Here is a 12,114-nt window from a genome sequence, read left to right on the forward strand (position 1 = left end):
TTGGGCCATCAAATCTTGGGCAAAGTATGGACTATTATATATTGCTGGAAAGCCCAGGATGTCTACTTTCCAACGCCGTTGAGAGCGCGCCAATTGGGCTTCTGTAGCTCCAGAAAATCCGCTTCGAATGCAGGGAGGTCAGAATCCAACAGCATCTGTAGTCCTTTTTGGTCTCAGAATCAGATTTTTGCTCAGGTCCCTCAATTTCAGCCAGAAAATACCTGAAATCACAGAAAAACACACAAACTCATAGTAAAGTCCAGAAAAGTGAATTTTAATTAAAAACTAATAAAAATATACTAAAAACTAACTATATCATATCAAAAGCATACTAAAAACAATGCCAAAAAGTATACAAATTATCCGCTCATCACAACACCAAACATAAATTGTTGCTTGTCCTCAAGCAACTGAAAATCAAATAAGATAAAAAGAAGAGAATATGCAATGAACTCCAAAAACATCTATGAAGATCAGTATTAATTAGATGAGCGGGGCTTTTAGCTTTTTGCCTCTGAATAGTTTTGGCATCTCACTCTATCCTTTGAAATCCAGAATGGTTGGCTTCTTTAGGAACTCAAAATCCAGATAGTGTTAATGATTCTCTTAGTAAAGTATGATGATTCTTGAACATAGCTATTTATTGAGTCTTGGCTGTGGCCCAAAGCACTCTGTCTTCCAGTATTACCACCGGATACATACATGCCACAGACACATAATTGGGTGAACCTTTTCAGATTGTGACTCAGCTTTGCTAAAGTCCCCAATTAGAGGTGTCCAGGGTTCTTAAGCACACTCTTATTTGCCTTGGATCACAACTTTATTTCTTTCTTTTTTTCTTTTCTTTTTTTTTCGTTTTTTTTTTTTTGAAATGCTTTTTCTTGCTTCAAGAATCATTTTATTGATTTTTCAGATCCTCAGTAACATGTCTCCTTTTTCATCATTCTTTCAAGAGCCAACATCCATGAACCACAAATTCAAAAGACATATGCACTGTTTAAGCATACATTCAGAGAACAAAAATATTGCCACCACATCAAAATAATTAAACTATTATAAAATTCAAAATTCATGCAATTCTTTCTTTTATCAATTAGGCACGTTTTTAATGAAGAAAGGTGATGGATTCATAGGACATTCATAACTTTAAGGCATAGACACTAAGACACTAATGATCATAAGACACAAACATGGATAAACATAAGCATAAAAATCGAAAAACAGAAGAACAATAACAAGGAAATCAAAGAACGGGTCCACCTTAGTGATGGCGGCTCTTTCTTGCTCTTGAAGATCCTATGGAGTGCTTGAGCTCCTCAATGTCTCTTCCTTGTCTTTGTTGCTCCTCCCTCATGATTCTTTGATCTTCTCTAATTTCATGAAGGATGATGGAGTGTTCTTGATGCTCCACCCTCAGTTGTCCCATGTTGGAACTTAGTTCTCCTAGGGAGGTGTTTAGTTGCTCCCAATAGTTTTGTGGAGGAAAATTCATCCCTTGAGGGATTTCAGGGATCTCATGATGAGTGAGATCTCTTGTGTACTCCATCCTTTTCTTGGTGATGGGCTTGTCCTCATCAATGGGAATGTCTCCCTCTATGTCAACTCCAACTGAATAACAGAGTTGACAAATGAGATGAGGAAAGGCTAACCTTGCCAAGGTGGAGGTCTTGTCCGCCACCTTATAGAGTTCTTGGGCTATAAGCTCATGAACCTCTATTTCTTCTCCAATCATGATACTATGGATCATGATGGCCCGGTCTATGGTAACTTCGGACCGGTTGCTAGTGGGGATGATTGAGCGTTGTATGAACTCTAACCATCCTCTAGCCACGGGCTTGAGGTCATGCCTTCTCAATTGGACCGGCTTTCCTCTTGAATCTTGCTTCCATTGTGCGCCCTCTTCACATATGACTGTGAGGACTTGGTCCAACCTTTGATCAAAGTTGACCCTTCTAGTGTAAGGATGCTCATCTCCTTGCATCATAGGCAAGTTGAATGCCACCCTCACACTCTCCGGACTAAAATCCAAGTATTTCCCCCGAACCATAGTGAGATAATTCTTTGGATTCGGGTTCACACTTTGGTCATGGTTCTTTGTGATCCATGCATTGGCATAGAACTCTTGAACCATCAAGATTCCGACTTGTTGAATGGGGTTGGTAAGTACTTCCCAACCTCTTCTTCGGATCTCATGGCGGATCTCCGGATATTCACCCTTTTTGAGTAAAAAGGGGACTTCGGGGATCACCTTCTTCAAGGCCACAACTTCATAGAAGTGGTCTTGATGCACCTTTGAGAAGAATCTATCCATCTCCCATGACTCGGAGGTGAAAGCCTTTGCCTTCCCTTTCCTCTTTCTAGAGGTTTCTCCGGCCTTTGGTGCCATAATGGTTATGAAAAAGCAATGCTTTTACCACACCAAACTTAAAATGTTTGCTCGTCCTCGAGCAAAAGAAGAAAGAAGAGAGTAGAAGAAGAAGAAATGAGGAAGAGGGAGATGGAAGTGTGTTCGGCCAAGAAGGGTAAGAAAGGGTGTTTAGGTTGTGTGAAAATGAAGAGTTGAAGAAGGGTATTTATAGGAGAGAGGGGGTAAAGGTTCGGCCATGAGGGGTGGGTTTGGGAGGGAAAGTGGTTTGAATTTGAAGGGTGAGGTTGGTGGGGTTTTATGAAGGATGGATGTGAGTGGTGAAGAGAAAGATGGGATTTGATAGGTGAGGGGTTTTTGGGGAAGAGGTGTTGAGGTGATTGGTGAATGGGGGAAGAAGAGAGAGAGTGATGGTAGGGTCCTGTGGGGTCCACAGATCCTGTAGTGTCAAGGAAAAGTCATCCCTGCACCAAATGTTGCTCAAAATCACGTTTGAGCAATTTCTGGCGTTAAACGCCGGGCTGGTGCCCATTCCTGGCGTTTAACGCCAGGTTCTTGCCCTTTACTGGCGTTTAACGCCAGTCTGGTGCCCCTTTCTGGCGTTAAACGCCCAGAATGGTGCCAGACTGGGCGTTAAACGCCCAACAGCTAGCATTACTGGCGTTTGAACGCCAGTTTCTTCTCCTCCAGGGTGTGCTGTTTTTCTTCCTGTTTTTCATTCTGTTTTTGCTTTTTTCATTGTTTTTGTGACTTCTTATGATCATCAACCTACAAAAAAGATAAAATAACAAAAGAAAATAGTTAACCATAAACATTGGGTTGCCTCCCAACAAGCGCTTCTTTAATGTCATTAGCTTGACAGAGGACTCTCATGGAGCCTCAGGAATGCTCAGAACCGTGTGGGAACCTCCCAACACCAAACTTAGAGTTTGAATGTGGGGGTTCAACACCAAACTTAGAGTTTGGTTGTAGCCTCCCAACACCAAACTTATAGTTTGACTGTGGGGGCTCTGTTTGGCTCTGTTTTGAGAGAAGCTCTTCATGCTTCCTCTCCATGATGATAGAGGGATGTCCTTGGGCCTTAAACACCAAGGACTCTTCATTCACTTGAATGATCAACTCTCCTCTATCAACATCAATCACAGCCTTTGCTGTGGCTAGGAAGGGTCTGCCAAGGATGATGGATTCATCCATGCACTTCCCAGTCTCTAGGACTATGAAATCCGTAGGGATGTAATGGTCTTCAATCTTTACCAAAACATTCTCTACAAGTCCATGAGCTTGTTTTCTTGAATTGTCTGCCATCTCCAATGAGATTCTTGCAGCTTGCACCTCAAAGATCCCTAATTTCTCCATTACAGAGAGGGGCATGAGGTTCACACTTGACCCTAAGTCACACAAGGCCTTCTTGAAGGTCATGGTGCCTATGGTACAAGGTATAGAAAACTTCCCAGGATCCTGCCTCTTTTGAGGCAGTTTCTGCCTAGACAAGTCATCCAGTTCTTTGGTGAGCAAAGGTGGTTCATCCTCCCAAGTCTCATTTCCAAATAACTTGTCATTCAGTTTCATGATTGCTCCAAGGTATTTAGCAACTTGCTCTTCAGTGACATACTCATCCTCTTCAGAGGAAGAATACTCATCAGAGCTCATGAATGGCAGAAGTAAGTCCAATGGAATCTCTATGGTCTCATTTTGAGCCTCAGATTCCCAAGGTTCCTCATAGAGGAACTCAGAGGAGAGTGGTGTACGCCCACTGAGGTCTTCTTCAGTGGCGTCCACCTCCTCTCTTTCCTCCCAGAATTCGGCCATGTTAATGGCTTTGCACTCTCCTTTTGGATTTTCTTCTGTATTACTTGGGAGAGTACTAGGAGGGAGTTCAGTAACTTTCTTGCTCAGCTGACCCACTTGTCCTTCCAAATTTCTGATGGAGGACCTTGTTTCATTCATGAAACTTTGAGTGGTCTTTATTAGATCAGAGACCATTGTTGCTAAGTCAGAAGTATTCTGCTTAGAACTCTCTGTCTGTTGCTGAGAAGATGATGGAAAAGGCTTGCTATTGCTAAACCTGTTTCTTCCACCATTATTGTTATTGAAACCTTGTTGAGGTCTCTCTTGATTCTTCCATGAGAAATTGGGGTGATTTCTCCATGAATAATTGTAGGTGTTTCCATAGGGTTCTCCTAGGTTATTCACCTCTTCCATTGAAGGGTTCTCAGGATCATAGGCTTCTTCCTCAGATGAAGCTTCCTTAGTACTGTTTGGTGCATTTTGCATTCCAGACAGACTTTGAGAAATCAAATTGACTTGTTGAGTCAATATCTTGTTCTGAGCCAATATGGCATTCAGAGTATCAATCTCAAGAACTCCTTTCTTCTGACTAGTCCCATTGTTCACAGGATTCCTTTCAGAAGTGTACATGAATTGGTTATTTGCAACCATTTCAATCAATTCTTGAGCTTCTGCAGGCGTCTTCTTCAGATGAAGAGATCCTCCAGCAGAGCTATCCAAGGACATCTTGGATAGTTCAGAGAGACCATCATAGAAAATACCTATGATGCTCCATTCAGAAAGCATGTCTGAAGGACATCTTCTGATTAATTGTTTGTATCTTTCCCAAGCTTCATAGAGGGATTCTCCATCCTTCTGTCTGAAGGTTTGGACTTCCACTCTAAGCTTACTCCATCTTTGTGGTGGAAAGAACTTTGCCAAGAAGGCATTGACTAGCTTTTCCCAAGAGTCCAGGCTTTCCTTAGGTTGAGAATCCAACCATATTCTAGCTCTGTCTCTTACAGCAAAAGGGAATAGCATCAGCCTGTAGACCTCAGGGTTAACCCCATTAGTCTTGACTGTGTCACAGATTTGCAAGAATTCAGCCAAGAACTGATGAGGATCTTCCATTGGAAGTCCATGGAACTTGCAATTCTGTTGCATTAGAGAAACTAATTGAGGCTTAAGCTCAAAGTTGTTTGCTCCAATGGCAGGGATAGAGATGCTTCTCCCATAGAAATCAGGAGTAGGTGCAGTAAAGTCACCCAGCACCTTCCTTGCATTGTTGGCATTGTTATTGTTTTCGGCTGCCATGGGTTCTTCTTCCTTGAAGAATTCGGTCAGGTCCTCTAAAGAGAGTTGTGCCTTGGCTTCTCTTAGCTTTCTCTTCAAGGTCCTCTCAGGTTCAGGGTCAGCTTCAACAAGAATGCCTTTGTCTCTGCTCCTGCTCATAAGAAAGAGAAGAGAACAAAAGTGTGGAATCCTCTATGTCACAGTATAGAGATTCCTTGAAGTGTCAGAGGAAAAGAGAAATAGTAAGAAGAAGGAGAAGGAGAATTCGAACTTTAATTAGGTAAGGTTCGAATTGTGCATTTAGAAGGAGTGGTACTCCATAAATAGAAGGATGTGGGAAGGAGGGAAGAGAATTTTCGAAAATTCAATCAAAAGATTTTGAAAACATTTTGAAAATTTGATTGATAGTTTTCGAAAATTGAAAGTGGAAGAGAAATCAAGTGATTTTTGAAAAAGATTTTGAAATTAGAAATTGAAAAGATTTGATTGAAAACTAATTTGAAAAAGATGTGATTAAAAGGATTTGATTGAAGAGTTATGGTTTTAAAAAGATGTGATTGAGAAGATATGATTTGAAAATAATTTTTAAAAGATATGATTTGAAAACAATTTAAAAAGATATGATTTTAAAAATAAATTGATGACTTGCCTAACAAGAAAAGATATGATTCAAGCATAAAACCTTCCTTAATAGAAAAGGCAAAAAATGTTCAATCAAATCATTAATTGTTAGTAAGTATCTTTGAAAAAGGAAAGAAATTGATTTTGAAAACATTTGATTGAAAAGATATGATTTGAAAAAGATTTGGTTTTGAAAAACTTTGAAAACTTGAAAAAAAATTGATTTGAAAACAAAATCTTCCCCCTAGCACCATCCTGGCGTTAAACGCCCAGAATGGTATACATTCTGGCGTTTAACGCCCAAAATGCTACCTCTTTGGGCGTTAAACGCCCAACCAGGTGCCCTGGCTGGCGTTTAAACGCCAGTCTGCCTTCTTCACTGGGCATTTTTGAATGCTCAGCTTTTTCTGTATAATTCCTCTGCAGTGTGTTCTGTATCTTCAATCCCTTGTATCATTGACTTGAAAATACACAAATTAAAAATATTTTTGGATTTTTAATAATTAAAATGCAACAAGAATCAAATAACAATGCATACAAGACACCAAACTTAGTAGTTTGTGTACTACTGACACTAATGAACTGAAAATGCATATGAGACACACAAAATACTCAAGTCAATAGAATTCAAAGATTAGAACACAAAATATATGCATGGATTCGAAAAATGTAACAAAAACATGCGTTTGACACCAAACTTAAGATGAGACTCTAGACTCAAACAAGGAATATTTTTGGATTTTATGATTTTGTAAAATTTTTTTTTTTGTATTTTTCGAAAATTAAGTGGAAAAAGAAGGTATCAAAATTCTTAATGAGAATTCCAGGAATCAGTGCAATGCTAGTCTAAGACTCCGGTCCAGGAATTAGACATGGCTTCACAGCCAGCCAAGCTTCCAAAGAAAGCTTCGGTCCAAAACACTAGACATGACCAAAGGTCAGCCAAGCCTTAGCAAATCACTGCTCCAAAAGCAAGATTGGTACGAAATCAACAAGCTCTTGTGGTGATAAGTTGAAACCTCGGTCCAATCAGATTAGACATGGCTTCTCAGCCAGCCAGATTTCAACAAATCATCATGAAACTCTAGAATTCATCTTCAAGAATTTCGAAAAAAAAATACCTAATCTAAGCAACAAGATGAACCGTCAGTTGTCCAGCCTGAACAATCCCGGGCAATAACACCAAAAATTTGATGTTGTTGCCGGATCTTGGCACTGATGTTACCAAAAGCTTGCTCAAAACATGAACAATCCCCGGCAACGGCGCCAAAAACTTGGTCGGGCGAAATTGTTAACTATACTTTTTCACAACTCTCATAATCCCTGGTACTGGCTCCAAGAACTTGGTGCGCCTAATACCATGGCATTACACAACTTCGCACAACTAACCAGCAAGTGCACTGGGTCGTCCAAGTAATAAACCTTACGTGAGTAAGGGTCGATCCCACGGAGATTGTTAGTATTGAAGCAAGCTATGGTCATCTTGTAAATCTTAGTCAGGCAAACTCAGATATATATGGTGATGAACGAAAATAACATAGAAGATAAAGATAGTGATACTTATGTAATTCATTGGTAGGAACTTCAGATAAGCGCATGAAGATGCCTTCCCTTCCGTCTCTCTGCTTTCCTACTGTCTTCATCCAACCCTTCTTACTCCTTTCCATGGCAAGCTCGTATAGGGTCTCACTGTTGTCAGCAGCTACCTCCCATCCTCGCAGTGAAAGCTAATGCTCAATACTCTGTCACAGTACGGCCAATCACCGGTTCGGTTCCCTCCCCTACCGGAATAGAATAACTCTTTTGCGTCTGTCACTAACGCCCAGTAGGTTACAGGTTTGAAGCACGTCACAGTCATTCAATCATTGAATCCTACTCAGAATACCACAGACAAGGTTAGACCTTCCGGATTCTCTTGAATGCTGCCATCAGTTCTTGCCTATACCACGAAGACTCTGATCTCACAGAATGGCTGGCTCGTTTGTCAGGCGAGCACTCGGTTGTCAGGCGATCAACCATGCATCGTGCAATCAGGAATCCAAGAGATATTCACTAAGCCTCAGATGCTTGTAGAACAAGAATGGTTGTCAGTCACCTTGTTCATGGGTGAGAATGGTGATGGGCGTCAATCATCACCTTCATCATGTTGAAGAACAAGTGATATCTTGGATAAAGAACAAGCGGAATTTGAATGAAAGAACAATAGTAATTGCATTAATACTCGAGGTACAGCAGAGCTCCACACCTTAATCTATGGTGTGTAGAAACTCCACCGTTGAAAATACATAAGCATAAGGTCTAGGCATGGCCGAATGGCCAGCCTCCCAATGATCTAAGAACTCAAATGTCCAAAGATGATCTAGAGATCTAAAAGTGATCAAAAGATTTCTATACAATAGTAAAAGGTCCTACTTATAAGAAACTAGTAGCCTAAGGTGTACAGAAATGAGTAAATGACATAAAAATCCACTTCCGGGCCCACTTGGTGTGTGCTTGGGCTGAGCAATGAAGGAATTTCGTGTAGAGACCTTTTCTGGAGTTAAACGCCAGCTCTCATGCCAGTTTGGGCGTTTAACTCCAAATTTTATGCCAGTTCCGGCGTTTAACGCTGGAATTTCTGTAGGTGACTTTGAGCGCCGGTTTGGGCCATCAAATCTTGGGCAAAGTATGGACTATTATATATTGCTGGAAAGCCCAGGATGTCTACTTTCCAACGCCGTTGAGAGCGCGCCAATTGGGCTTCTGTAGCTCCAGAAAATCCGCTTCGAATGCAGGGAGGTCAGAATCCAACAGCATCTGCAGTCCTTTTTGGTCTCAGAATCAGATTTTTGCTCAGGTCCCTCAATTTCAGCCAGAAAATACCTGAAATCACAGAAAAACACACAAACTCATAGTAAAGTCCAGAAAAGTGAATTTTAATTAAAAACTAATAAAAATATACTAAAAACTAACTATATCATATCAAAAGCATACTAAAAACAATGCCAAAAAGTATACAAATTATCCGCTCATCAGCGTGCTACTTGAGCAACCATGGCGTGGCACGCTAGTACAAGATTCCATAGAAGGGACTGAAGGCCAAAAAGGTCTAGGCGTTCCACTTGAGGTCGAAGGCGTGGCACGCCAAGCCCTCACCCTCACTTAGGCGTGCCACTTGAGCATCCAGGCGTGGCACGCCAACGTACAAGAAGGCCAAAGCAAAGGCTGGGCGTGCAACTTGGTATCAAAGGCGTGGCATGCCAGCTCAAGAGTCTCATCTGGGCGTGCCACTTGAATGCTGGGCGTGGCACGCCAGCTACTGGAACCAAGGCAAAATGAGGGGCGTGGCACGCCAGCCTCTGGGCATGGCACGCTAGTTATACTTTCCAGAGAAGAAGATAGGAGACCAACCATAAGGGCATGCCACTTGGTATCGAAGGCGTGGCACACCAACTACCATTCTCCACCCAGGCGTGCCACTTGAGTCTCAGGCGTGGCATGCCATCATCACCAATCAACCAAAAGAGGAACTGGGCATGCCACTTGAATGCTGGGCGTGGCATGCCAGTGAAGGACCATGCACACAAATGGGCTAGTTCAACTCTCCAGAAGCAAGAAGAAGAGGAAGAAGGCCTGGGCATGCCACTTGGGCTCGAAGGCGTGGCACGCCAGGCTACATAAGTGATTAAAGGACCCTGGGCGTGCCACTTAGGTTTGAAGGCGTGGCACGCCAGGGATGCTAATGAAAGAGGGCATGCCACTTGATGAGCTGGGCGTGGCACGCCAAGCCATAATCAGAAGAAAACGTGGCACGCCACTGAAGCGCCAGCCACACGCCAGCTGGGAGATCACGTTTATTGAGTTTCTTTTCCCTCCAAATTGTATTTTTCTTTTCACTTTTGTATTTCCTTAATTTTTCAGAGTTGGTAGTATTATAAATAACCCCAAAAAGCGCTGAGAAAGGGGGGGTCAAGCAGTTAGTGAGCGAAGTTGTGGAACGGAGGTTTTAGATTTACTTTTCACTTCATCATCTTGTCCATCTGGAGTACTTTTCTCTGAGCTATGAGTAGCTAAATTCCCTCTCATTGAGAGAGGGAGCTCTGTTGTACTTGATGGATTAATGATAGTGAATTTCTTCTTCTCTTCATCTTCTCTTTGATTTGCTAGAAGGAATTACGTTCTTCATGCTTAGTGTTCAATTATCTTGGAAAAGAGATTGAATGCAAAATGGGTTTCATGAGAACTTTGGAAAAGGAAACATGAAACCATGCTAGAAATCCCTTCTAACACTTTAGTAGGATCTGGGTTTTGGTGTTTGGATATGGTGATATATAATCCTCCCTCTACTTGGACCTATGATGATGTGTGGTATAATCAGAGACCAAGAATATCTCTCTTCATGAGCAATTAGACAAAGGAATTGGCTATAGATCAAGATCTGAGAGATTTAGTCACCAAGGGATTGGAACTCAATCAATCATGATTGCCAAGAGGTCAATGAGTTGCATGATTGAAGAAGATATGAGCTGGATTTAATCCAAAGAGACAACATCTCCTGATCTCAATGAATTCCCCTATTCTTATCTTCCACATTCTTTATAGCTTTCTTCTATATTCTACAAATCCCTATTCCCATTTACATTTATGTCATTTAAGCTTCTGCCCTTTACATTCTTGCCATTTCCATTTCTGCACTTTACTCCCTCTCTTTACTTTTGAGTCATTTATAATTCTGCCCATTTATAATTCTGTAATCACAATCTATTCTGTTTAGCTTAACTAATTCACCAATTGATTAAAATTGTTCAAATCTACCAATCTCTGTGGATACGATCCCATTCCACTGTGGGTTATTACTTGACGATAATTTTGGTGCGCTTGCTAAAAGAACGGATTCATCAGTTTTTTTATATGGGGAGTGAAATCCGGTTATCAAGTTTAATGGCGCCGTTGCCGGGGATTGGTTTGAATTTGACAATGATTAAATTGATTGGAGAGCTAGATTAAGCATTTTAATCACCTTTTTAATTTTCTCTTTTTTTTGTTATTCTTTAATTTCTTTTTCCATTCTGATTTCTATCTTTTTGCTGGGATCATTTTAGTTATCCATTGTCCATATGTCCATTCTTCTAACTGTTTGATTAATTGCATCAACCAACTTAACTACTAATCTTAACTAAGGTGATTCTTTCACTTGTCCTCTACTTGCTGTTTGTTGAATGTATGACAAGTAGAAGGGGAGAAACCTCATCCTCCTTCGATAGTGAACCTGAGAGGACCTTCCTTAGGCTAAGAAGGGAGGCTAGAGGCAAAGGCATAGTTGGAAAAGAACTAGTGAAGGAAGATCTGAGAACCACCATGGATGACGAAGTACAGGATAATGTTGGAAGAGATGCTGGCAATCATGTTGGTCAAGAGAGAAGAGTCTTAAGCTCCTACATGAACCCAAATCAAGGAAACTGTGGCAGCAGCATCCTGAAACCAACAATCCATGCCAACAACTTTGAGTTGAAACCTCAACTCATCACACTTGTCCAGAATAACTGTTCATATGGAGGAGGTGCCCAGGAGGACCCAAACCAACATCTCACTACATTCTTGAGGATCTGTGATACTGTAAAGTCCAATGGTATACACCCTGACACCTACAAGTTACTTTTGTTTCCTTTCTCACTCAGAGATAAGGCAGCAAAGTGGTTGGAAGCATTTCCCAAGGAGTACTTAACCACATGGGATGATGTTGTAAACAAATTTCTAGCAAGATTTTACCCTCCATAGAGAGTCAACAAGCTAAGAGCTGAGGTGCAAACTTTCAGACAACAAGATGGTGAAACACTCTATGAGGCCTGGGAGAGGTTCAAAGATTTGACAAGGAAATGGTCATCAGATATGTTCAATGAGTGGGTGCAACTACACATCTTCTATGAAGGGCTGTCATATGAGTCAAAGCAAGCAGTAGATCATTCTTCAGGAGGTTCACTCAATAAGAAGAAGACCATTGAAGAAGCGATATACGTCATTGAGATTGTGGCTGAAAATGAGTATTTTTATGCTTCAGATAGAGCTCAAAGGAGAGGAGTAATGGAGCT

The 12,114-nt window shown here is 41.2% G+C and overlaps 1 non-coding gene across 1 annotated transcript; it reads left to right on the forward strand.

Annotated features, from left to right (window-relative positions):
* Positions 1-4,933: 4,933 nt before the first annotated feature.
* On the forward strand, positions 4,934-5,041 carry LOC130964275 (small nucleolar RNA R71). Its single transcript, XR_009080375.1, has one exon. It is a non-coding gene; the product is annotated as a small nucleolar RNA R71 (small nucleolar RNA).
* The last annotated feature ends 7,073 nt before the right edge of the window (positions 5,042-12,114 follow it).

This window comes from Arachis stenosperma, chromosome 2, assembly GCF_014773155.1.
Source record: "Arachis stenosperma cultivar V10309 chromosome 2, arast.V10309.gnm1.PFL2, whole genome shotgun sequence".
NCBI lineage: Eukaryota > Viridiplantae > Streptophyta > Magnoliopsida > Fabales > Fabaceae > Arachis > Arachis stenosperma.